Below are 24,063 nucleotides of genomic sequence, written 5' to 3'. Positions count from 1 at the left end.
TAGTTACTCTTAAAGAAAGGTAACATAGGACTTACCCCGCTCGTGTGGCCACCGGGTGGATAACCTACCCCTGCTCCGCATCCCAGAAAAAGTGAGACATAGCTGGAGAGTGGTTTATAAATGGTGGTGGGGCATCAAGCTAGAAAGAGGACTGGAGAAAAGTGGCGGCCATCTTGAAGGAATTCCCTAACAGTAAAATAGTGGCGGCCATTTTGTAATGGGGTTAGGAATAGGAAATAGTGGCGGCCATCTTGAAGGAATTCCCTAACAGTAAAAGAGTGGCGGCCATTTTGTAATTGGGTTAGGAATAGGAAATAGTGGCGGCCATATTGTAGAGATGTTTTTGTAACAAAAAAATGGCAGCCATATTGTAGTGGAATACCAATACAGAGGGGGTCCTGTGGTCAAACAAGGGTGGCAACCAATAGCTGTACCCCCAAAATGGTAATCCCAAAGGACTGTCTGTAGAAAGATAATGGAAAATTGAAAATATCCCAATCATACTGAAATGAAAGTTACCATCAAGGGGGCATAAACAGTGTAGGAGGGTGCACTATGCCGCCACTGACGATAGAGGGAGTCATAATAGAATCAGATGTGGTAACACAATCATAAAATGATGTTGAACCTCAGAAATGGTTGTATATTCGTAGATCCAAGCATAATGGAGGCTGCCATTAAAAAAACTCTATATTGATTGTGATATCTCCATAGTGAAAAGATTGAACCCTGTGACTATCGATTAGTAAATTCCAACCAGGGTATATCATCATTTAGCCCAGTCCAATGTGTTCCTAACCTAAACACCCAGCGCTGTTCTCTCTCAAAGAGTCTCTTGGTACAGTCTCTAGTGTTTGTAATGCGTTCCAATACAACCCATCTCAGGTCGTCAGGTGTATGTTGGAATTCAATGAAATGTTTAGTCAATTTCTTTGCAGCTCGTTGACATCGTATAGTGCTCCGATGCTCATTGATACGTGTTTTGACCATTCTAGTGGTCATCCCGATGTCAAAGAGTTTCATTCTTGGTTGACACGGGAGCTACACTCTCTACAGTAAGATCAGTTGAAGTTCAGTTGAAGTTCCAAATTTGCCCCTTTCAGGTAAAAGAGTTCAGATTGTGGGGGTAGCAAATCAGTATTTAAACAACCCGATTACAGACCAGTTCATGTTAAAATTGGCAACTTCCAGGATTGCGCAAATTCGTAGTCTGTGATTCAAGTCCAGTATCCCTACTGGGACCAGACTTGCTGTGTAAAACAAGATGCTCGATTACTTGTTCAAATGATGGAATTGAGATTCAGATGAATAGCGATGATGAAGATGACCAGGCCCCAGAGACAGAATGTGAGATAATAAATGAGGAATACCCTATGATTGAATTTTTTCCAGTATTCGCAGTAAAGGAGCTTCTTCCTGATCTACAGGGAACGGTAAAGGAGAAGGTGTGTAATCCTACAGGAAAAGCGATAGGTCTGATAAAGGGAGTTGAGCCAGGTAAAGTTACTGTAAAGCTGAATGCTATTTTTCCTCAAATTCCCCAGTACCACATGCCACAAGATGTCCTTATGAAGGTCACCCAAATAATTGCAGAATTTGTAAAACAAGGGGTTTTGAATGAAGTATTGAGCAGCCCATGTAATTCACCGATAATAGGTTTGAAAAAGCCCTATGGAAAAGTTCGAATCATCCAGGATCTGAGAAAAGTAAATGACATTGTGGTCAAATGTTGTCCCGTGGTGCCAAATCCAGCTGTGATAATGTTCCAGATTCCATGTGATGCTGCGTGGTTCACTGTCATTGACTTGTCGCAAGCCTTCTTTTCTGTACCCATTCCTGAGGACAGCCAATTTATCTTTTGTTTCACATTTGTGGACCGAGTTTACTGTTGGTGTTGAATTCCTCAAGGGTCTCATGACCTCTTCTGGTTCACCTGTGAGGAATGGTGAGATAATTAAAGATCTGTTGCATGCTATTCAAATGCTTTAAAAGATTGCCATGGTGAAATGCAGTGCACATTTGAAGTCTCAGAACTTCGTGTCAATGGGAAACCTTAGAATGTGTAATCATTCAAGCTTTGAATATATTACATATCTTTCACCGCTTTGGGTAGCCAGTGATGTTCCTGTATGTTTATCAATTGATTTTGAGATTATTTTATGTGACATTAGCATTGTTAATATAGGGAAATAAATATTTTAACTTTTACTAAAAGGTGTGGATATTCATGACTGAAAGGTCATGGTGTGTGATAATTACTAACTCATATTGAATACTAATGCTATTGATCATCATTGATTATTAAGGTTATTGTTTGCTGGTTATTGATCTGCATATACTGAATCTATGGTGGGATCATCTTAAATGGGAGTCAAAAGGTTCATCAACCTATTCGCGGCCCCTTGTAAGTTTACTTATTAAGGTCTGACGCACTAACAGACGCAATTTATGTCTTGAGTGCGAGAAAGAAGTTACGAGAGTGTGGAGTTTGGAAAGGAGTAACGAAGAAAAATATGTATAAAGTTCAGCTGTGAACCCGTCAGGTCGAGGAGAAGGAAAGTAAGTAAGTAAGGAAGAAAAATATGTATACAATTCAGCTATGAACCCGTCAAACCCAGGAGCTTTATCCTTCTGAATAGTAGTGAGTGCAATGTGAAGTTCAGATTGAGTGATGTCAGTTTCCAGAGGTGAGAGATCCAGCGGAGGATTGAAAGGTTTGAGAGTATTGGATATATAATTTAAAATTTCAGAGACAGATGAGCATTCTTCCAGTGTATACTTCTTTATGAATTTGAACAAATTCATTTAACATTTCAGGATCTTTATATTTTATGGCTTAGTGATTATTTTAGATTGATCCATTCTCCTTTTGTTTTGTTTAACCTTAAAGTAGTTAGCTAATAATTTGCCAGACTTATTTTGTCCTTCATTAAATTTGGCGCTAGTTTTAGGAAGATATATTGATGCCTGCTCAGTAGATAATTTATTATATTGAAGTTTAGCTTTTATAAGATTTTGTAAACAATCTTTAGATCTGGATGTATAGTAGAAATGTTCTAACTTGTAATTTGTGCAAGCATTCTTTTAATATGATTTAGAGAATGTGTATTCTTTTAAGATATATACGTAATTATTAAACCATGAGCTGATGCTTTGACGGCATCCCAAATGGTGTGCAAGGAAATATAATCTGTTTGATTTAGATGGAAATATTACTTGAAAAAGGAGGTAAAGGCTGAAGTAAAGGAAGTGTCTAATAAAAGTGAATTACTAAATTGCTGACTTTTTGATAATTAAGACTTTGGGACAATATCCAACCGTATAGAAATTGTAGTATGGTCTAAAATTTAAATGAAAACTATATGAGCAGAGTCTAGATTTTGGGATAAATTTGGAGAGATAAAACTATGGTCTATTCTCGACTGAGTGTGATGGACTGGAGAAACATATGCGTACTTTCATAGTGCAGGGTTACACAATCCCCAAGCATCAATCAAATGCCTCTGATTAAGAGTGTGGACAAATACTTTTTGTGATTTGTTCATAATATGCTGAGATGCAGAATTTCTATCAATAAAGTGTCAAAATTTGCTTGCAGTCACCAGCGAAAATAAAGTTATTATCAGAACATTTTATAAGATAACGGGCAACATCTGGCCAAAATTGTCAATCGGTAGCAGTAGACCATATACATAAAAAAATGGAAAGTGGATGCTGTCAATCAACAATTTAAGAAACAACCATCTTCCATATTTATTGTTATCCTGGGAAACCAAGTGAATGGGGGGGCTTATGGCACAGATCCATCACTCAATTCTTTTTTGAATTTCCAGGAGAGAAGAAGACTTTGCCAACTCAGCCCCTTTTCAATTTAACAGATTTATCTTCTGTATGATGCAATTCCTGAATAAGTACAATATCTGCACCAAGCTTTCAAAGATGAGTCAAAACTTGTTGCAGCTTAATTGGAGAATTCCAAGAAGTTATTTTCAAAGGCACACAAGGGAATTGAAATGAAAAATAAGTCTAATGTAGTAATAAAAGGTTTGAGCAAGAATCATATAAAACTGAAGAAGAATAGCAATGGATAAAGGGTGAATAGAAAGACGAGAAAAGAAAGATAATAGAGATTATAAATGCATGAAAAAAGAAAATGAAGTTGAGAGTAAAAAGTAAGGATAACATACCTACAAATATTTGAAAATAGTTGGGGTGGGTGAGGCCATATGGAAAAGACGACATGTCCGGGCTCTAGGAGAAAGACAGAAGGTGGGATGTCGAACAAGAAATGAAGAACGTACCTGCAAGAGAAAAACAAGTTAGAGGAAAAGCAAAAGCTAGTGTTATACATATTAATAATGTAAAAATAAGCCAATATAATAATATCAATTCTACACAAGTAATACAGATTGCTAAATGAAACCACTGTGGAGAAAACAAACAATGCAATACGAGTAATTTAAAAGTGAGACAGTCTCAAGGTGTCTATGTTCTCAACTCTGCAATTCTCTAGGAAATTCTTTAATTTCATGGAGTCCTCATACGTTGTTTTTTTTTTTGTGAGTTACTTTAAATAGGCAAGGATTAAATAATCTAAAACTAGCATTTAAAGAATGACGGAGTGGCTGCATGTTGAGAAATTCTCTGTGTCTGTCTATACTAGCCATGGCATAATCTTGTGAAAAGTATGTAGCGTTACCAGACCAAGAAATGTGTGCAATCAGCTTAGCTGCAGAGAGGACTCTGAGCAAGTCTGTATACTACAAGAAGTAAAGAATCACTCCTCTGATATTTTTGGAAGTAGAAGAGGCATTAGGTAAATTACCTATACATTGTGCTCACTGGATGTTGAGTGGTTGTGATGTTGGATATTTAATACTTTGGGAATAAAGGATTTGAAGACAGTAAAAGGATCAGCACCCTCTGAACTCTCAGGCAGACCATAAGTTTGTTAGTTGTTTCTTCTTTTTCTATTTTCTAGGTCTTCCACTTTTTATTGGAAGGTAGAAACTTGTGACTGAAGAGTATTGACTCGGTTGTATTGTAAAGACTGTGATGTGTTGTTCAACTGATGAATGGCACATCTCCATGGGAGACAATCTGTCACTGAAACACTATAGTTTTGCTTTTGTCTCCTCCATTTAAGGTCATAAGACTCTAATTTCTTCCAGTAACAGATCCATATAAGCAGAGGGAACAGATTTTGTGGGAGATGGTGAGTCCTTTTTGAGTCTTTTAGTGGATGCTCTCCCTGGGAATTATGGTGATGGAGCCGATGGAGCCACTATAGAAGATGAAGTGGAATTAGAGGCTATGTTTTTGTGTAGGGGTGCACAAGAATCTTCCATCGCTGGAATATAAGACATTATGGAGCAGGACCTAGTATATCTATGCGAAGGAGATTTAAAGATATTTTGATCATTTTCAACCTGCCCATTCATTAAGAAGAAAATGTGAGTATTGTATATTCATGTAGGAGCAAAGAAGGAAAATAGAAACGCAGATTTAGTACTACATCAAAAGATTAAGCTTGAAAGGCACAGGTAAGGACTATTACATTGCCCGCATGGTTAGCAGTGTTTTTACATTATATAATACATATCTATTGAGGAAAGAACAGGATGAGAGTGTTAATGCTGTATTCCTGTGACATTTGGATATACAATTATGTCAAAATGGAGGAGCAGGCAGTCTAAATTGAAACAGAGGCAAACATACTTAATTTAAGAGGGAGAAAACTGGTGTTCTTTATGCAGTGCAAATACATTTGGAGCATCTGCTCATCCCCCATGTGCCGGTCTTATGAAATATCAGGTGTTTCTGAGGCGAGGGAATGCGCACCGCCAGTCAAAATGATAAAGAGTCACTTCCACCGACATCCAGCATGAAGAAAAAGTATGCCACAATTAAAAAGAAAGGATACACTGTGCCATTTAAGAATGCTTCATTGATAACAAATTACCACCACAAACAGCTTTCCTTTGCTCTGTCCCATGGAGACTCACACTGGGTACTGTCATCTTCCTTGGGCACTTAGCTCAGTCACTCTGTTTAATTATTAAAAGCAAGTTATGTTACTGACAGCATTGAAAATATTTACAATATAGGAAATCTGTGGTAGAAACTGCTTTGCTTAAAAAATTGTGTACACTACTATTAATAAATAAAGTCTCAGTACCAACATAGACCGTGATTGGAATGTTGGGGTAAATTCTGATCCTTCACAACAGTTTGTATATGGATTAGACTGAGAAACAAATGTGCAGCAAATTCTGATACATATGGAATTTGATGCAGAAAACTCCAATTGCATAGGTATTTTACCATTTTCTGAATGAAAACTCAGAATACGAGCTATTTACAGCACCCTGTAAAAACTGTGAACCTGGATTCAATACATACTAGATGCTTTAAATCACTCTTTACTGCATCCTTATAAACAGAGCTTTATGGTGGAAATTCTCTAATCTCGTTTCACAAAATCAGGATTAGCAGTCTTTGTCATCCGCAGATCCTATTTACTTTCACAGAATATCTTCCAGTTTAGAAAAATACCAGTTTAAACATGATGTCATTGTTTTGCATTGTATTGTGGCATTTATATAGTGCTTTATACTCATATGTGGGGTGCGAAGCACTTTTTTCTCATGGTTTGTAAGCTTAAATCTTGGGGAAATGCAGGGTTGTCAGTTTTGTTTTTGTTGTAATTCTGTGGGGGTAGCATTTTGGTGTCATGTGTCAGTGACCAGCAACATGCTGTTTTTTCTTAACTTCTTCACAGAGACTAGTGTGATGGAGGAGGAAGTGTGAAGAATAAAATCGCAAATTATAGTTGTAATTAGGAATAAAACATATATGGGTCATTATGACCGCCAGGGTCGTGGTGGCGGTCTGACCTCCACCAGAGCAGTGGTCAGACTGTTTTGGCTGTAGTCTGACCGCCACATTCTGACTGTGGTAGTAGCGTCACAGTCAGACTGCCAGCACTGCCAGTTTACCTCCAAAGGAGGGATGGCGGTGCTGGTGGTCCTAATCCTCCAGGGCAGTGATGCAAGCAGCGCCGCCCTGTAGATTACGACCCTTCTCTCTGCCAGCTACCGCCAAGTACTTGTCATGGGCAGTGCAGGGGCCCCCATGGCCATCCCTATGTGCTGTTCACTATCCTCATTGCAGACAGTGAACGGCTCGAGGGGTGCTGGTGCACCCTAGGCACTGCAACATTGCTGCCGGGCTCAAGATTGAGCCGGCATCAATGTTGTAGGCTGTTCGCCACTGGGCCAGCGGGAAACTCGTAATGGGGCCCGCTAGAAGGCCGCCGCACTGGCAGCAACCTGACCGCGGGAGTTTGGCAGGCGGTCTATTACATCTCCCAAACTTGTAATGACCCCCATAGTCATTTAAACAGTCCAAGCCTAGCCAGAGGGACTGTGGGGTGCTAAGTGCGTACACATCAAATGAAGGAGGGGAGGGTAGTGGTCAGAAAAGGAACAATAATGCATATGACAATATGCGCAAGGTAGAGATGTTGTCAATGAATAAAATTAAGCCAAAAGGGGAAGAACTGGGGTTGGCGACATAGGCAGTAGCTGTGTGCCTTGTATAAAGGGATATTGCCTACAGTGGTATAAATACACCTTATGAGTGAGGAAAGAAATGGAAAAGCAATCAAGGTTGACACTCTTTGATAGACCCAGATTTCACCTACCCCCACTAGGATGAAGGAGTGCAAAATTATGACCAGAGGTTTGAGAATCGATCCAGTTCCAATCCAGTTTTGAGTCCTAAGCATGTCATTTGTCAGACCCTAGCCAGACTGGCACACTCCACATACAACAGTGAGACATGAAGAGCTTGTTAGGTTGCTGCCCTGAATGCACAAGAATTAATCACCCTGTTCTGTACTACTATAAATACCCACAAGCTCAAGTGTATGGGTGTATGCCTAAACGTTTTGTGACCTTTTCCCACAAACACTAGGAGGATGTCTTTTTCCAGTGGGATTGTGGGGATAGAAGAGGTACACACTAATATTTCACAGGGGTGAAGAGGAAGCACTTCTGCTTCACATAAAAATGTTTTTCCTGTGGAGACAAAATGTTTATGAAAATTGTAATTGTAATTGCACTTATATAGCCCTTACTACCCCTTGCGAGGTGTTGAAGTTCTCTTTGGTAAAGAAGCATGCTACTCCAGAACCCAAGATGGATTAGTGGTGGATTAGTGTAGGGAAACATAGTGCTTAACATCACAGATGAGACATTGAAGCACTCTGCGGCAGAAAAAACACCATACTCCAGAACCCAGGATTAGAGTTTCAGTAAAATAACCAGTATATTAGTAATATGTGCTTTCTTTGTTTCTTGGGGATTAGCTGTGGTAAGTGGGTTAGGTGTTTGTGTGATTAGTGGTGTTTTTAGTAGGGGCAGAATGATTGGAATGAATTAAAAGAGGGAATTTGTTATTTGGAGAAGTGAGCATGTACGAAATGTCCTTTCTCGCGCATAATGCAACTGATTGTCCGCTTACTAGAGCCCTAGAATATTACAGCATGACCATGAGGATGCCCGAGATCCTTCATGTCTATGTCAATGGTGCACTGATTGGGATTTTGTGCCTTGGTAAATAGGGGTGGGCATAACTTGTGTAATTCAATGTAGCATAATCATGTGGAATTACCCAAACATTCTGCAAGATTGCATGTGATATTACAAGAACAGTAATTGTGCATTTAGCGCAATTTCCTTAACACAGAAATGCCCCCTCAATTCTAAAATGGACACAAGGATGCATTTTGCACTAAGAGATGCTAAATGCAACAGAACATAAGTAGCGAGCGCAAGCAGCCTCTCGCTAAATGTGCAGTTGGGGCAGGATTTCCCCCCAACTTACCCCCAGCATTTAGGGTTAGTTTCTTAGCATATCATGCACCCTCACATCCAAAATGGATGTGAGGATGCATTTTACTGTAAGAAAATAGCACTAAATGAAACAGAACATAAAGAGCAACATGAGCAGTCATTCATTCATGCTAAATGTGCTTTGTCTGTAGGATTTTCCCCCACTTTACTCTTAATTACACGAACGTGCGTAATCATGTTATCATTGGTAATTCCGCATCAAAGAATAACACAGAATTACAGAAATTACTCTGATTACTCCAGTGTAATTGAACTTCCACCCCAGGCCTATTGATAAGACATAGTAGAGGCGTAAAATTATGTAAAGTCTTTCAATAAGCCTTCAACAAGAATTTATGATGCATAGATTTTTGCATTTATTCGTGAATCTGGCGCTGTCAAACCAAAACAATGTCACCATAACTTTTCTCAATCCAGTGAATACATAATACACCCATTTCATGCTGTGTCTGCTTGCCAGAGGACTGTGCTAATCATAATTAGCTGGTTACCATTGTGACTGCCAGGTGATTAATCACAGAACTGAGTAATTTCTGCTTCAAAAGAGAATCACTGGAGTGAGAAATTATTCGCATGATTCTCTGCAGCGAGCATGCAAAGTAGATCATTAAATGGGCACAAAATGTAAATTAAGTCGTACATATGTCTTCCTCGAGTTTTAGAGCCAGGATCCTCTGGGGGTAATCCTCTTGACTAATGTATAAATTGGTAAAAACATGTTAGCTCTTTGTCTCAGCTTCCAGTGCCAGGAAAGTGTGACCCAGTCCTTCATTTGTTTTTCCAGAGTGCATAAAAAAGTAATGAAATTGATGGGATACTAGCAAATGGTGTGACTTGCTTGAAAATCACTCTGGAAACTTTATGAGGGTGATGAGCTGTGTAGTGTTTCATTTTGACCGCACTAAATCGACCTCATTTTCCACTCTATGGGCTGGAGGCCTTTGGCACTTCATAAAATTGCATTGAAATGAGAGATTTCTTTGGTTGATGAAACTATGGCATACATACACTTTTATTTCCATAAAGGCGGAACGTTCCTTTCTGACACTAGTGAAAAAAGTAGTGTGAAAACAGTTTTTGCACTAGGGCCCCTTTACAGCTGAGCACAAAATGTGCTAGCTAACCTTCTGCACTAGTTGCTACCTCCAGCCTTTGCCTGGTTGGTAGTAATCGTGAGACAGTGGAGATGGAACAGGTAACAAATAGCTGCCAAGTTTCCCAGGTTCATGCGTGATAAGCTGCATCTGTCCAGGTTTTTATTTTGAATTCTGAGACTTGTAGTCCTGGTTTTATAATGGTATAAACAAGAGTACTAGTCCTAGAATTAAAAAATTTAAAATACGCCTGGAGCTGTTAATCACTCAATAAACTGGGGAACTTGTCAGGGCTGCACGTTTCAGAGTGAGGTACAGGCCATCAGTGCCATCTTACTAACTGCAAAAGGGCTGTGAATACTAAGGAGCTACTTACAGAACAAGCAATCAAAAGGGCCAGGTGTTGAGCAGCAGACTATAGGGGACAGGATGGTCCAGTGGCGCATTTTGGGATGTAATTTTACAAACACGTAGGTAAACGTGATACCTTAGTGTAATTTTATATATAGATAGTATGTACTTAATCAATGTAGCCTATTGGTCCCCCTAAACCATGAGAAGGGCAACTCATTTTTCAGTGAGGGAGAGGTATATCTTACTTGTTTTCACACTTTATAATTATGGTCTGTTTTCAAGATCAAGCTGGAAAACAGTGGTGTATGAACATGAAAGTACGCCATGGTCGTTGAAATATGTGAGTCACGTGATTTTATAGTGGCTTCTAGCAGGAGTTCTGTGTTTGTTTGGGTATTATTGCTTGCCCAAAGTTAGGATACTTGTTAAAAATCAGGCCCCAAAAGAGAAAGAAAGTGAGAGAAAGAAATGTTATATATATATATATATATATATATACATATATATATATATATATATATATATATATATATATATATATATATATATATATATATATATATATATATATATATAAATATATATATTTATACATACACATCTTGCATCACTATTCCTCATGATGGTTTTTCCCTCTAAGGCTCCTACTACAAGTAGCCAAGAACTGAGATAATGTATAAAATTATACTCTGCATTATCAGTGGCCTGGACCAGTGCTTACAACGTGCCTGTGCCCAAAACCATCCTCTTAAACATGCGGCTGCTGCAAATAAATGTGCGAACACAGAAATCTGAGGCAGCATAATCCTGAAGCCATCTCGGGCCTCTTCTATCCATTTAAAGCCACTCCCTGCCTCTTCAGCTTACTCTTGCAGCTTTCTGCTTTCTCCCATTGTGACACTTTTTCGTTTTTCTCTTCCTCCGTCCTTCCATATGTCTCTTTTGCTCGCAGTAAATGCTTGAAGCAGAAAATTAAGTGCTGGCCCTCAAAAATAAGTGTTGGTGCTCTGTACCGGAAACAACAAGCACAATTAAGCACTGGCCTGGACTACTCACACCCAGATTCACCAGATACAGAAACAACAGACAGAATTTTGGTGGCCAGAACAACTTTGTCAAATTGCAGTTTGGACACATTTTCTAGAGAAATACACAAATGGTATGGGGGGATCTAGTGAACAGACCCTCAGGACCTGTTCAACCTGTGATAAGATCACTCTTTTCCGTGAGCTAGTCAAAATAAAGCATGTTTGTGATAAGTGTGTGTTGGGGACCTATCTCAGGGGTTCCTCCTTACGGAATAGGTGGTCTCACACACATTATAGTGTCATGCTTCATCATTTGGCCAACTATCCCCTCCCAGGTAGGATAATACCACCTGGGCGGACTCAACCTCGTGGTTAAATGAACCCTGTGGGAGTGCCCAAATGATATTCCTCTAGATAATGTAGGGATCCAGTTATACGAATAAAATTACCTAGCAGATCACCAGTGTAGATCACACCTTTTAATTATGGTGTCTGTTGTTAAAATAAAAACAAAGTCGGGCCAACATGTTTCTGCCAAACACTTCTAGTCTTTACTGGTCTGGGGCATTCATGAGGGCCTGGGATCACCTCCTTAATATAGTGTGAAGGGGATGCCTCTCCCTAGTTAACAGTGAAAGACTTATATATAACACACTCAGGGCATACCTGAGTATTTACTCAAAACTGGGAGGCCCTAAACATTAAGGGCGGCTAGCCCCTGGTCTGGGGGAGGGATTGATGCCCCTTATAGTCACACATTAGTCAAACGGAGCGATCTCTTGTTGCACCTATTAGGGCCCCTTCCCAGCCGCTTGTCCTCCGCTAGCCCCCATCCGATCCTCAGTCAAGGAAATGGTGTGCATGTAATGCTTTCCATGCCAAGCAACAGTCTTCCTTGCCCTCCCTCTTTCTTCTCACACACCCCCTTTCCCTACAACCTTCCAGGACAGAGATCCTGAAGACATTACCACTTGTTCTGAGCAGGTGGTAAACATGCTCATTCAACTCCTGGCATAGGGAACTCCATGCAGGACTCTGCCTGTCATTCTGGAATAATACATTTCTTCCCCATTTCAAGGGGAGAAACTTGTAATTGCACAATTTCCTTTGGAGATTGTGGCTGGTAACAGAGTCTCTGCATAGGCTTCCAAAATACTCATAGTCGGGCCCATATAAAAAACACACATTATTTTTCTTTACCTTTCTGTAAAGTCTCACCAGAGACACCTCCTAGACAAACCCTTGGCTGATATTTTAGTATATTTGGTCTAGCCAAAAATGTACAGGCAGGTCCTGAGGCCTACATGGGTCAAACCTTTAAAAAGAGGTTAAGAGAATAATTTACAATCCAACATATTGAATTAAAACAGTAAAAATGTATTCTTCGACACCCCCAAAACATTCTAACATTGTAATTGGGGTAACCATTATATTGTCAGTAAATATGGCTTTTGTAAGTGCAACAGAACTTGGAAAAAGTAATTAATGCGACTAAGATTTGTGATGGGTCTTTTAAGTGGGACCTGGATGATGGGGCAGACTAGGCCACAAGTGGAATACGCTGCTGTTGACGTATAGCTCGAAGAAAAGCTGACCTTCGTACTTAATCGTTTTTAAACATCTTAAATCAGTTCAGTGGTGGTCATTCAGGCTGGAGCTGCAAATGTAGGAAAAGGGAGGAGTTGAGGTCACAAACCTTTGAAGTAAAAAAAATGTTCAGATCAGGAAAAAGTTAACTTCGTTCGTCAAATGATCCACTTCAACTGGAGACTTTGGTCAGCTTTTCTCCATCAGTTTTTGTGTTGTAAGTGTCACGAATCTCAAACTTCTTCAGTGGAAGCTGGTGGAAGATAGTAAGATAGGAGCCTTTAACATACTCAAAATAGGCTTGTAAATGTCTTGGTGAAAGTTGGTAAAACATTGAAAAAGTTCAGAACCTAAACTAGCTCTAGTGATTCATGAGTATGTGCACTCTGCACTAGATCGACATAGAGTCTTGTTCCTGTAGAATTCTGTGGTGGTGAAATCACAATGAAACACTTGGGCCCATATTTATACTTTTTTAGCGCCTCATTTGCGTCGTTTTTTGACGCAAAATCGGTGCAAATTTACAAAATACAATTGTATTTTGTTGCTTTGCGCCGTTTTTGCATCAAAATGCGGCGCCAAAAAGTATAAATATGGGCCTTAGAGTTTTTCGGATTTTAGATCCCTAAAAAACAGAGTAGGGATTCTTAATTGAGAGCTTTACTTCAGAAATGTCAGCCTAGCACAATACTGGGCTGATGCCAACAGACAATAGCTTTTCCTAAACTGCCTTAGCATATCCAGTTAAGCACTTTGGTCCTAGGTCCTTGTGAATCCTCCTTATTTCTTTCCTACCCATTCGGTCCCCTTAGATTCTATTGGTGATGGGAAGAGTGCTCAGGATTGTTGGCATTTTAGGCTGCAATTAACAAGGTATGCCTGGCACGAGGAAAAGGTTAGCAACTCCCAACTCTAGAATTTACTTTCAGACCCTTTCAGACAATGGGAAGATGTAAACAACTGTTCAATGTCTTGTTTTTCTACAGAAATGGGAAAATGATGTGGCTTGACATGTGTATAAGAAAATGCGTGAAGCAGATTCATACGATTATTACGTCTTTTAGGCAAAATGTATTTATTTATCATAAGTAAATTAGCTTTATCAGCAGCGTAGATATTCCAAGATTTAGAGAGAGCCGGTTTGGCCATATTTCCGTTCTTTCTACGCACATCCCTTTAATTCTAAGTTAGCCCCTGCCCTCACATATATTTTAAAAAAATTGTAGGTTCCAGGATCCTCCCGGATGTGGAAAAGTAATACCAAAATGTATCCCGAGGGTGCGTAAAACAGACGCACACCTGTTGACGCACACCTGTTGTCACCCCGGAACCCAGGTATTCATATCCTTTTTTAAAGTATAACACGTATTTCACATTTGAACATTTTTAGTTGCCTTATTCAAATATAACATTTATTTCGCATTTAAAAATCTGTAGTAGCCTTCTTCTTCTTACACGCGGTTCCCGAAGTCTTCCTTCTAAACATACGGGCAAACCTCAGCACATATCTCCCATCACCGATCTTTATTTTTTGCCCTATTTCTCGCCTACTTACCTTTCGGCAACATATCCCCCTTTGCTTGACCATCGTCCAGATGAGTTTGAGTTAAGGGAAACCCCCAATTGAAACCGAATCTTTGCAGTATCACAATTAAAACTTGATTCAACAAAACCAGTTCATATCGGTACCCAAAATTAATCTTGTACATTTCGAAAGAAATATTGACTATCACTTGGAAAAATGAGGATATATCAATCCCAGACTTGGAAGAGAGTCAATATGATTTTGACCTTGTGCTATCCGCCCTTGACAGACTTGTAGACTTTCTTCTGTCTCTCCCTGAAGTTCATTAAGTATAGTGTGCACGCTTGTGCAAAATCCAACTTTAGGATTTCCTCTTGGCTTCCATATGAGAGTACTTTCACAAATTGCTCATTTCATAACTTCGTAATGCCACACATTTACTGATAGGGCCTCTCTGCTCGTCCAATCCATTCCTATGTGTCTTCTCACTAGTACTAATGCCAGTCTTATAAATCTGGGCCCATATTTATGGGCCTTGTGGCGCAGGGTAGCGCAGCAAGTCACCTTGTTGCCCTGTCCTGCTTCACAAGGAAAGGGCAGGAATGCGCTGTATTTATCCAATATGACACATACTTGTCTTTTCCCCCTGCACTGGCTCCATTTTAGCAGCGTAGTGCCAACACAGCATTACATACAGGTTTGTATTTTGTGCAGGAAGGAATATCTTCCTGCACAAAAACAATCCTATGAGGCTTTTTCCTCTTTCTGTGTGCTGCAATTTCCATCACACATAGAATTGGGAAAAAAGAAGGAGAAATAAACATGATGTAGTCAATCAATTTGCCCTGCATTACATTCCTCAAGATTTTATTTCATAGCAACATTTAATTGCAAGTTTACATGTTAACAACAAAACATTTGCCTGGCTCAACATAAATGCCAAATCACATTGCATAGCTGTCTTCTCATGATAATGGAGTAGGTCCTGCTCCATATCTTTCTCACTGCTACGAGTCGTCCCACGACTTCCATCTATTCGACAAGCCATGGTAGTCCCACCATTTTTCCCAGACTCTATCATATTTGCAGTGGCACCTACTAGCATCAAAAATAGTTTCTTCCAATTTGCCACACCAGTCCTTGCCCAAGTCCAGGCCGTTATCGAAGGGGCCCTGGGGGATGTCCAGCCACAAGCAATGTCTCCCTTGTCTATTAATGTGCCCACATCCACCAGTATTCGGCCCTCCTGGGTCCCCCCATGTAATCAAGCATACCAAGCAGAACGATTATGGGGTCAGCATCCACAGACAACACAGCAAAAATGACGTTCCAATAAACCTGAATCATTGGGCATTGCCAGACAATATGGATAAAAATCCTCCAGAGGGTCCTTGCACCTATAGCAGTAAGGCCCACTCTCTGCATACAGAGGGAAGACATGTAGGCTTGGTGTAAATATGTAAAACGTATAAAGCAGAGTCTGGAAGATATCATTAAAGTATGATGGGCCATGCAGGCATCTCTCCAACCCACCTCACCCAATTCCTCTACCTGACTTCCCCACTTTTCTTTCAGAGGGGTCAATGACGTAGGTGAATGCACCACTAAGGATTTGTAATTTTGGGAATCCCCCTTTTGACTGAATGGCCCATAAGAATTTTATTTTCCAAGGGGCTATATTCAGGAATGTTCTGAAGCGCACTGTGGTATGTATGTAGTGCGTTCCGGGTTGTAAATAGTGGTAAAATTGGGAGGTGGGCACATGGATGTCATCCTTGAACTCATGAAATGCCTTCATATGGCTGCCACTCCACGTGTCACCAAGCCTCGATATTCCAGTGGAGCCCCATCCCTGGAACCTGTCTAGGGTGGACAACTGATCCAAATATCTGCCCTCCCACACTGGGGTTTTCTTGGTCAACTTGTGGTTCCATCCCAGCCACCTCTGTGCTGCTCTTTATATTCAAAGTGATACTTGTGTTACCTCTGGAATGCCAGATGGGATGGGGGCACCATATAAGATGTGGAGGGCACTGTCCAAACCCAGAATAGCCAATTCATCCCTATGTGCGGGGTCGTTGCACCCTCCATGTAACCATTCATTGATAAGGAGTAGTTGTGTTGCCCAGTAATAAAGGCACACATCCGCTTTGGCGAGGACCCCATCATAGACTGTCCATGTACATTTATCAAAGACTACCCTGGGTGTGCCACTGGCCCAAATAAATTTGCGTCTCAGAGCCTTCACAGAGTCAAACCAGGCCTGCGGGATGTGCAGAGGGTAGTTTTGTAAAGTATAAAGGAATTTGGGAAGGATCATCATTTTGTACAGTGCGATTCTCCCTGACTCTGCGCAGCACAGGAGCCTAGTTTAGGCTCCATGTCAGGTCTGATTCCAAAGATATGTGCAATCCCTAGATATTGAAAACCATCCCGACGCACTGGAATTTGGGATTGCCTGGTCTCGTCCTAGTGGTCTCCCAGTCAGTGGAACCAATAGGGATTAGCCCCATTGCCTCCTCAAAAATGTCTAGGATCTGGGGAAGCCTGGGCCCAGTGTCTGCTGGTCTGGAAATGAGTAAAAGGATGTTGTCTGCATATATCGCTATGCGATCCTCCAATGTCAAATCCCAGCCAAATCCCGAAACCTGAGCATCACAGCTGATCCATACTGCCAGCGTCTCAATGGCAAGTTCAAATAAGAGAGGGGTCAGTGGGCACCCTTGCCTGGTGCCCTGCATCATCTGAAAGGCATCTGACAGCACTCAATTAACCTTCACTTGGGCCTGGGTGCCTGCATAAGGGACCCTGACATGTGTCAAGATAGATCCAGTCAACCATATCAAATGTCTTTTCAAAACCAATTAACATAAGGGCTGCCAAGCCACCCAGTGCCCTGATGCAGGACAATGCAAGATTACTCTGTGAATGGAGTTTCTAGTGCAGCAGTGGGGGGATGAACCTACACTATTGCAGTGGTCCAGCCTGGGAAAAACTGTCAGCAGTCAGTTTTCCAGGAGCTTTACATAAAACTTGACCTCACTGTCACTGTTGATGAGGGACATAGGTCGGAAAGATGCGCAAGTTGATTGTTTGCGTCCAGGTTTGATAAGAACCACAAATGTGGCTTGATCTATCTCGGGGGGAAAGTGGCCCTGGCCACAGCTTCTGCATATAATTTAAGCAGGGGTGGAGTAATCTTGGGGTGGAGTTTTGAATAAAACTCTATGGGGTTTCCGTCTGGTTCCAACACTTTGCCCTCATTAAGATCAGTCAACGCGTCTCCTATTTCTTCTTCACTGATATCCTTCTCCAGGGCAGCCCCCTCCTGGGGAGACACAAGGGGCAGGGAGAGCTCCTCCACCAAAGGGGATGATATCTAAGTGTCCAGACACATTTGCAATGCATAGAGCTCCCTGCAGTATTGGGCAAATGTAGCAGCTATCCCCTGAGAGTCCTCCACCCAATCCGGAGCTTCCAAGAATACAGGGTATCACCCTATTTTTGAACTGAGGTGTGGCCAACCAGTGTAATAATTTGCTAGAGTTATCGCCCCATTCGTAGACCCTACGGGTGGAAACTATCCAACACTTACCGTCCTTGTCTAGGCCTAATTGGCCTAGTAATGATTGATCTAGGCTCTAGTGGTTGAGTCTCTAAGTCACTAAGTGTTCCTGATGCCCTAATATCCAGAAGCAATATTGAGTGTTCAAACTCGACCACCCGGGGATGTTTTTCGTGATCCGCTCCCTTAAGGTAGGAGTGAGCCACACTTCTCATGTAGGTCTTGCACGTTTCCCACAGAGTCTGGAAGAGTCAAACAAGCCCTAATTTACTATGAAGAAGGCTTTGAATTCTTCCTGCAAGCGGTCCGTGATCTTTTCTGTCAGGAACCAAGCACTACGGAGCACATATCGGACGATTGTCTCTGGGGAGCATATCAAAATGAAATAGAATTGGTGCATGATCTGAAATCCCCCAAGACAGGATCAGGGATCCCGTGCTCCGAAGGAGATCAGCAGCAGGTAGGAACAAATAATCAATACGAGATGGTGAGCCATATGTGGTCGCTGCATGAGTAAAGCCCAGGTTCCTGGGGTGCCACACCTTCCCTTCGAACAGTCAGCCAACTCCCAATCACATTGTGGGGCATCTCCCTCAGGCCCGTTCCAGTCATTCTACCCCATTATGTCATTAAAGTCACCTCCCAAAATCATGATTGCGTGTTGGAGTGCAGCTATTAGATCCCTAAGAGTGTTAAGCATTTCTGATGCATTGATGGGGGATGTAAATACTTAAAATATTGTTTGACGTACCCTCCATAGTGCCTTTCACTAGGATATATCTGCCATGAGTATGCCTGGTCACAGCCATAGGCAGGGATTTGTGCAGGAGGATAGCCACCCATCTGGAGCCCCTAGAGTACCCCGCTTGATGTACCCTGTCATAACTCCTGCGAGCAAGGAAGTGGAATTTGGTGCCCTGGGGATGTGTTTCGTGTAATAATACTAACGTTTGAGAGTGTCGCAAATGACTCCTCTCTTAACATGGTCCAGTAGGCCATTGACGCTCCAAGTCAGAACCACAAAAGATTGGGCCATGCTCGTGTCATGGGAAGTAATTGGTTGTCAGTGGGGTATGGTCTAATGTAACTTGACTGTGATAGAGGGGCGGGAACACACAGAAGAGGCCTACAGTGAGAGCCCCATCATAAGTGCCATCTGACCTAGCACCACTACAGAATAAAGGCAAGGCAAAACAAAACAATACCTACTGAACATAAATGCATACAACAAACCCCAAACCACTTACCCTCCACCTTATGCTTCCCACCCTGAAGAAACATTTGTCGCCCTCTCCCAAAATAATGTAGAACAAACTATCCAACAAGGGTTTGGAAGGTGCATCTGTGTGGGTCCAGAGGTCTCCCGCCATGCCACTCCTGATTACAATGGAATTATACCATATCAGGATACCACAGTGCTGGTGTGCAAACAGTGTCAGAATCTCATATTCGCTAGTATATTCCAGAGTCAATTGATGAGCCTTCAAGGGTCAGGCTGAGGCTGCAGATTGTCTTCCACTGGTCAAGGCCCCCTTTCTTCTTCTGACTCTGAGGCCACGTCTGGATTATAATGTCCCGTTGGATGCGGTCTCAAGCCTTTCCGCTGGTGTTTATTCTTTGGTTTTGCTGATTCATGGGTAGTGTCTTGATGAGGACTTGAGTTGCCCTACGGAGCAGACAAGTTGGGAACAATCAACTCCTGCTCGGTCAGCCAGGTCCATGCCTCCTTTGGGAAATCGAAAAAGAGCATCTTGGACTGGTGAACCACTTGTACCTCAGCAGGATACAAGAGCATGTAGGGAACCCCCATAGCTCATAGTTTGACTCTGACTTGGTCTAAGGATTTATATTCCTCAAGATTTATCAAGCCACACAGGGCCACGCAAGGTGGCCTTGATTAGCTTAATAAATCTCACTTAAAGTTGCATGGGGCAAGAGCAACGCAAACCAGGCTATAAATATGGCCCCTGGTTGTGAGCCTTTTTGCTCTAGGGTGTGAATAGTCATTCATTAGACTTACCTCTGCTGTGCAATTTACTTGCCTGATTGCGGCTAAGTTAACCAAATCTTTGAATGGCTAGCAAAAATCCTTCATATTAGGACAGTCCCATGTCATGTGGAGAAAACTTGCATCTATTCTATTACGTCTTGCGCAACATGCCTGTGCATTGATGTAATATTTCTTCATTTGATCTGACATTAAAATTGTTCTAAGCTAAAATTAAAGCTGAATCAATTTAAGCTTGCGTTTCTGGAGATTCTATCAGCAGAGAACAATCAGTCTTCCCATTCAGAGCCTCCCATTGTCCATCCTATGTCCTCTTCCATTTACTTTTTAGTTAATTTAGTGCCCCTTTTGCCAGAATTAATATAGCTAAATACAATTGTGACACCCCTTTTCTTCTGTCTGTTATTGTGGGCAATAGTTGCAGTCCTCTTTGTATCCCCACATCTTTCTGATGACCAGGCTAATCACTTTATATCGATGAAAATGCCTTGAGGGGAGCTCAATATCATCAACCAGGTCCTGAAAGGTTCTCACAATGCAGCCCACTATTAAGCCCACTACTACTAGTAGTCCTTGGTGTTCCCATCTGTGTAATCCCTCCCAATTGCCATTGTGTTGAAATACATTGCATCCAACAGAGGGACTCCGGTCCATAAGGGTAATTTGTTTTGGTCCTATTAAGACATCTTCTCAACTTAGACTCATTTATTGCTAACCTCATTGGTTGGATCTTTTCACATATTTTGGCCCTTATTACGACTTTGGCAGCGATTCCGCCGTAGCCAAACCCTCCATTCGACCTTCAGCAGACCGCCATATTAAGAGTGGTGGCTGCTCGCCGTCATTTTTGAGGTAGAGAGCAGCCATTATTTGTTCTGGCAGTTGGCGGTGCAGAAGCTGTTCCCTCGCCGGCACTGCCACAACAGCAGCACTCTGCCAGCCATATTACAAGCCGTAATACGGCTCGGCGGTGTCCTGCTGGCGTGGTGATGGCGGAGAGGGAAGACCGCCAGGACCCATCCCCTCCCAGGCGTTCTCCTCGATGTAAGAGGTAAGGGGGCGTCTGAAAGGGGGGGTCTGTGGTGTGTTTGGGTGCATGTGTGTGTGTTTGTGGAGTGGGTGCTAAATATGTGCGTGTCTGCCAGTGTATGTGTATGTGTGTGCAGGTGTATGGGGGTATCTGTATGGATGAATGCAAGTGAGTGGGTGTGTCTGAGTGCATGTATGCGTATGCTGAATGGGTGTGTATGTGAATGCATGCGTGCGTGAAGGGTTGGGGGATGCCTGTGAGTGTATGGACTGGTGGGGGGATGTGGGCATGTGTGGTGATGTGTGTGTGCCGGTGACAGGAATGAAGATTCCTGTCGCCGGGTGCGTGACCACCAGGCTTTTTGTGGCGGGGTGACTGCCACGGAAAGCCTGGCGGTGTGCAACCTCGTAATCCGGACAACGGCCTGAGGCCTGCTGCCAGATTGGGGGTGGTCACCGCTGGCCGTGGCAGTGCAACCACACCGGCGGGCCAGGCAGAGTTGTGGAGGTTTGGCTTCAGCCAAACCCCACAAATCGTAAATCGGCGGTCTTTACCACTGGCTCCACACAGTGAGATCGCCACTGCAAGTCTGGCAGTCTGAAGACCGCCAGATTCGTAATGAGGGCCTTAGTCTGTATCAGGATAGTCAATCAAAGATGGAGTGCCAATACCAGCCCTTATCACTCCTGTCAGTCTCCCATTCATCCACCTCATCATCCAATGTAATTGTGTTGCAATATGTACTATTTTGTAATCAGGTACTGCTAACACCCCTTCCATCACCAGCGGTGTAAATTTCACTAATGCAACCCTGGGTCTTGTAGATCCTCATATTAATTCCACCAACATTCCATCTAACTCTTTAAAAATATGTAATATAAATATAGCATAACCATCTTAGAAGTAGCTACCTTGCCAGTGACGAAGAGGGGAAGACTATTCCAGAATTTATTCCCGGTCCTCAGTCTATCAATAGGTGCTTCACATTACCTTCCAGAAGATCTATCTCTGCCTATAAATTCGCACCCCCAAATATTTAAATATCAGGTGTTCATAACCATGAAAAGTTAAAATATCTGATACTGCTTCTGCCTTCAAGATTACTGGGGCCCAGGGCAGCCAGGACAGTGCAAGAGGCACCAAAGAACAAGTCAGATGTTGCAAGTGCCATCCCTTTCTACCCCAAAGTGGCATACAGGATCCCGTTTGACTATGGGCTGCTTTTTGCTAGGAAAGACTGTCTCTTACAACTGCCATCTTTGTGTACAAGGCCACAACAAATCCCTTTACCTTCTGCTACAAAGCAGCCCTGACAGGCAGCATAGCTTTCTAGAGCATCTGCAGATCATACCCACTGTGAAATTGATAGTCCTAACATGCAGCACCAAAGACAGCAATGCCATCCTTATGTAGGTGACAATGAAGTTTTTAGGGCAGTCATAGACCTGTTACTCATCCTCTGCATTCTTTGAGCGAATATCTATTAAATTAAATTAAATCCAGCCCATAGATGTGCACAACACTGACCTTACCCTGGAACCTTCAAACAGAATAAATCTAAAATTCTTGGCATCGTCTTCTTGGCAATAACCCCATTGCCCATAGGCATGGTGTGGGCATCTGTCTTATTGATTGGGATGAGTCCACAGAAAGGCTAGAAAATGCAGGTCTCAATCTCAGTGGAGATAACTATTGAAGGCATGCACAAAAATATGGGGTCCATACCAGTGGATGGAGAAATAGCCAATACTAGCTTGCTTTTATTAACTAAGAGCCTGATTTACAAAGCTAAACTTACAGAATTGTGTAAGTTTACAATTTTTTGGTATTCGCAGACTAGTTTAAAAGTAGTATCTTTACAACTGTTCTATATTTTTAGAGTCTACGGCACAAGTGTGGAGACTCTACAGTCATAAAGATACTTTTTGTAACATTTGTTTGTGAATAGCAAAACATTGTCAACTTTCACTAAAGTGCAAGTTTATCTTTTGTGACTCAGGCCCTAAATGTTTAATTATCCTTTAAAACTGAGAATAGACAAAAATCAATATTATTTCTGACCTAGAAAAAGCTTTTGCTGTTGCATCAGCCTCATGTAGTCAAGACAATATTTGTAAATTAAACTCCAACCCTATATGCATACATGATGGGGATTTGAGTCACCCCTCTTTATCCATTGGTCTGTTTAACTGTCATTCTCATTTTGCTTCTGCCCTTCATAGCATACAGCATGGAGCAATGGGTCATCTCACGTCTGCCATTTGCTCTCTTGGCCTGCAAATGATAGCAGTTTGGCCAAGTACATGTGCATATACTCCTTATATAGGAGCACTTTAGATCCGGGATGGTTGGCCAATAATTCACTTTGACGATTTCTTTCTTTCCATTCTTTATTTTTGTACTTTTTAGACATCCTCTTATGTTTAAATTATGTCTTCAAGTTACAATAAATCAAAGCCAATAGTACCTTTTCTTTCTGACAACAAGAATCAAATACTCCAGTGATGTACATTGGAACACAAAGTGAACGTCTACACCTGTTCTAAATATAGTGATCTGCTAAGAAGCACTAAGTTTTTGTTTTATAATTATATGCAATGTTTTTATTAATTTAATTTTTAAAAAATGCAAAATTTGCATGTATATTGCTGCAACGTTACATTGGTGGCATTTTTATTTTTCATTGGTGGGGCGTATGCTTGTAATATAAAAAAAAAAACACAAATGTAACCATCACACCAGCTTGCCAAAGCCGATTTACTGGCTATGACAATGATTGTTATTTTGTATAACATGTTCTGGTGAAAGGTTTTTGAAGTAATTTCAGTTCTTGTATTTTGCTAATCTGATGACTTTGTATTCTGCATCATTAATTTAAACATGCCAATCAAAATATAAACTATCTAAAGCTTTATGTTAAATTGTAGGAGACTGCTAAGATTTCCATTTGTACA

At 41.6% G+C, this 24,063-nt stretch overlaps 1 protein-coding gene across 1 annotated transcript in view; it reads left to right on the top strand.

Annotated features, from left to right (window-relative positions):
• DNER (delta/notch like EGF repeat containing) overlaps positions 1-24,063 on the top strand; it is a 1,195,805-nt gene that overhangs the window by 1,059,821 nt on the left and 111,921 nt on the right. The window lies entirely within an intron of this gene.

This window comes from Pleurodeles waltl, chromosome 11, assembly GCF_031143425.1.
Source record: "Pleurodeles waltl isolate 20211129_DDA chromosome 11, aPleWal1.hap1.20221129, whole genome shotgun sequence".
NCBI lineage: Eukaryota > Metazoa > Chordata > Amphibia > Caudata > Salamandridae > Pleurodeles > Pleurodeles waltl.
The sequence above is the reverse complement of the archived record's forward strand: the minus strand, read 5'-3'. Positions and strand labels throughout refer to the sequence as shown.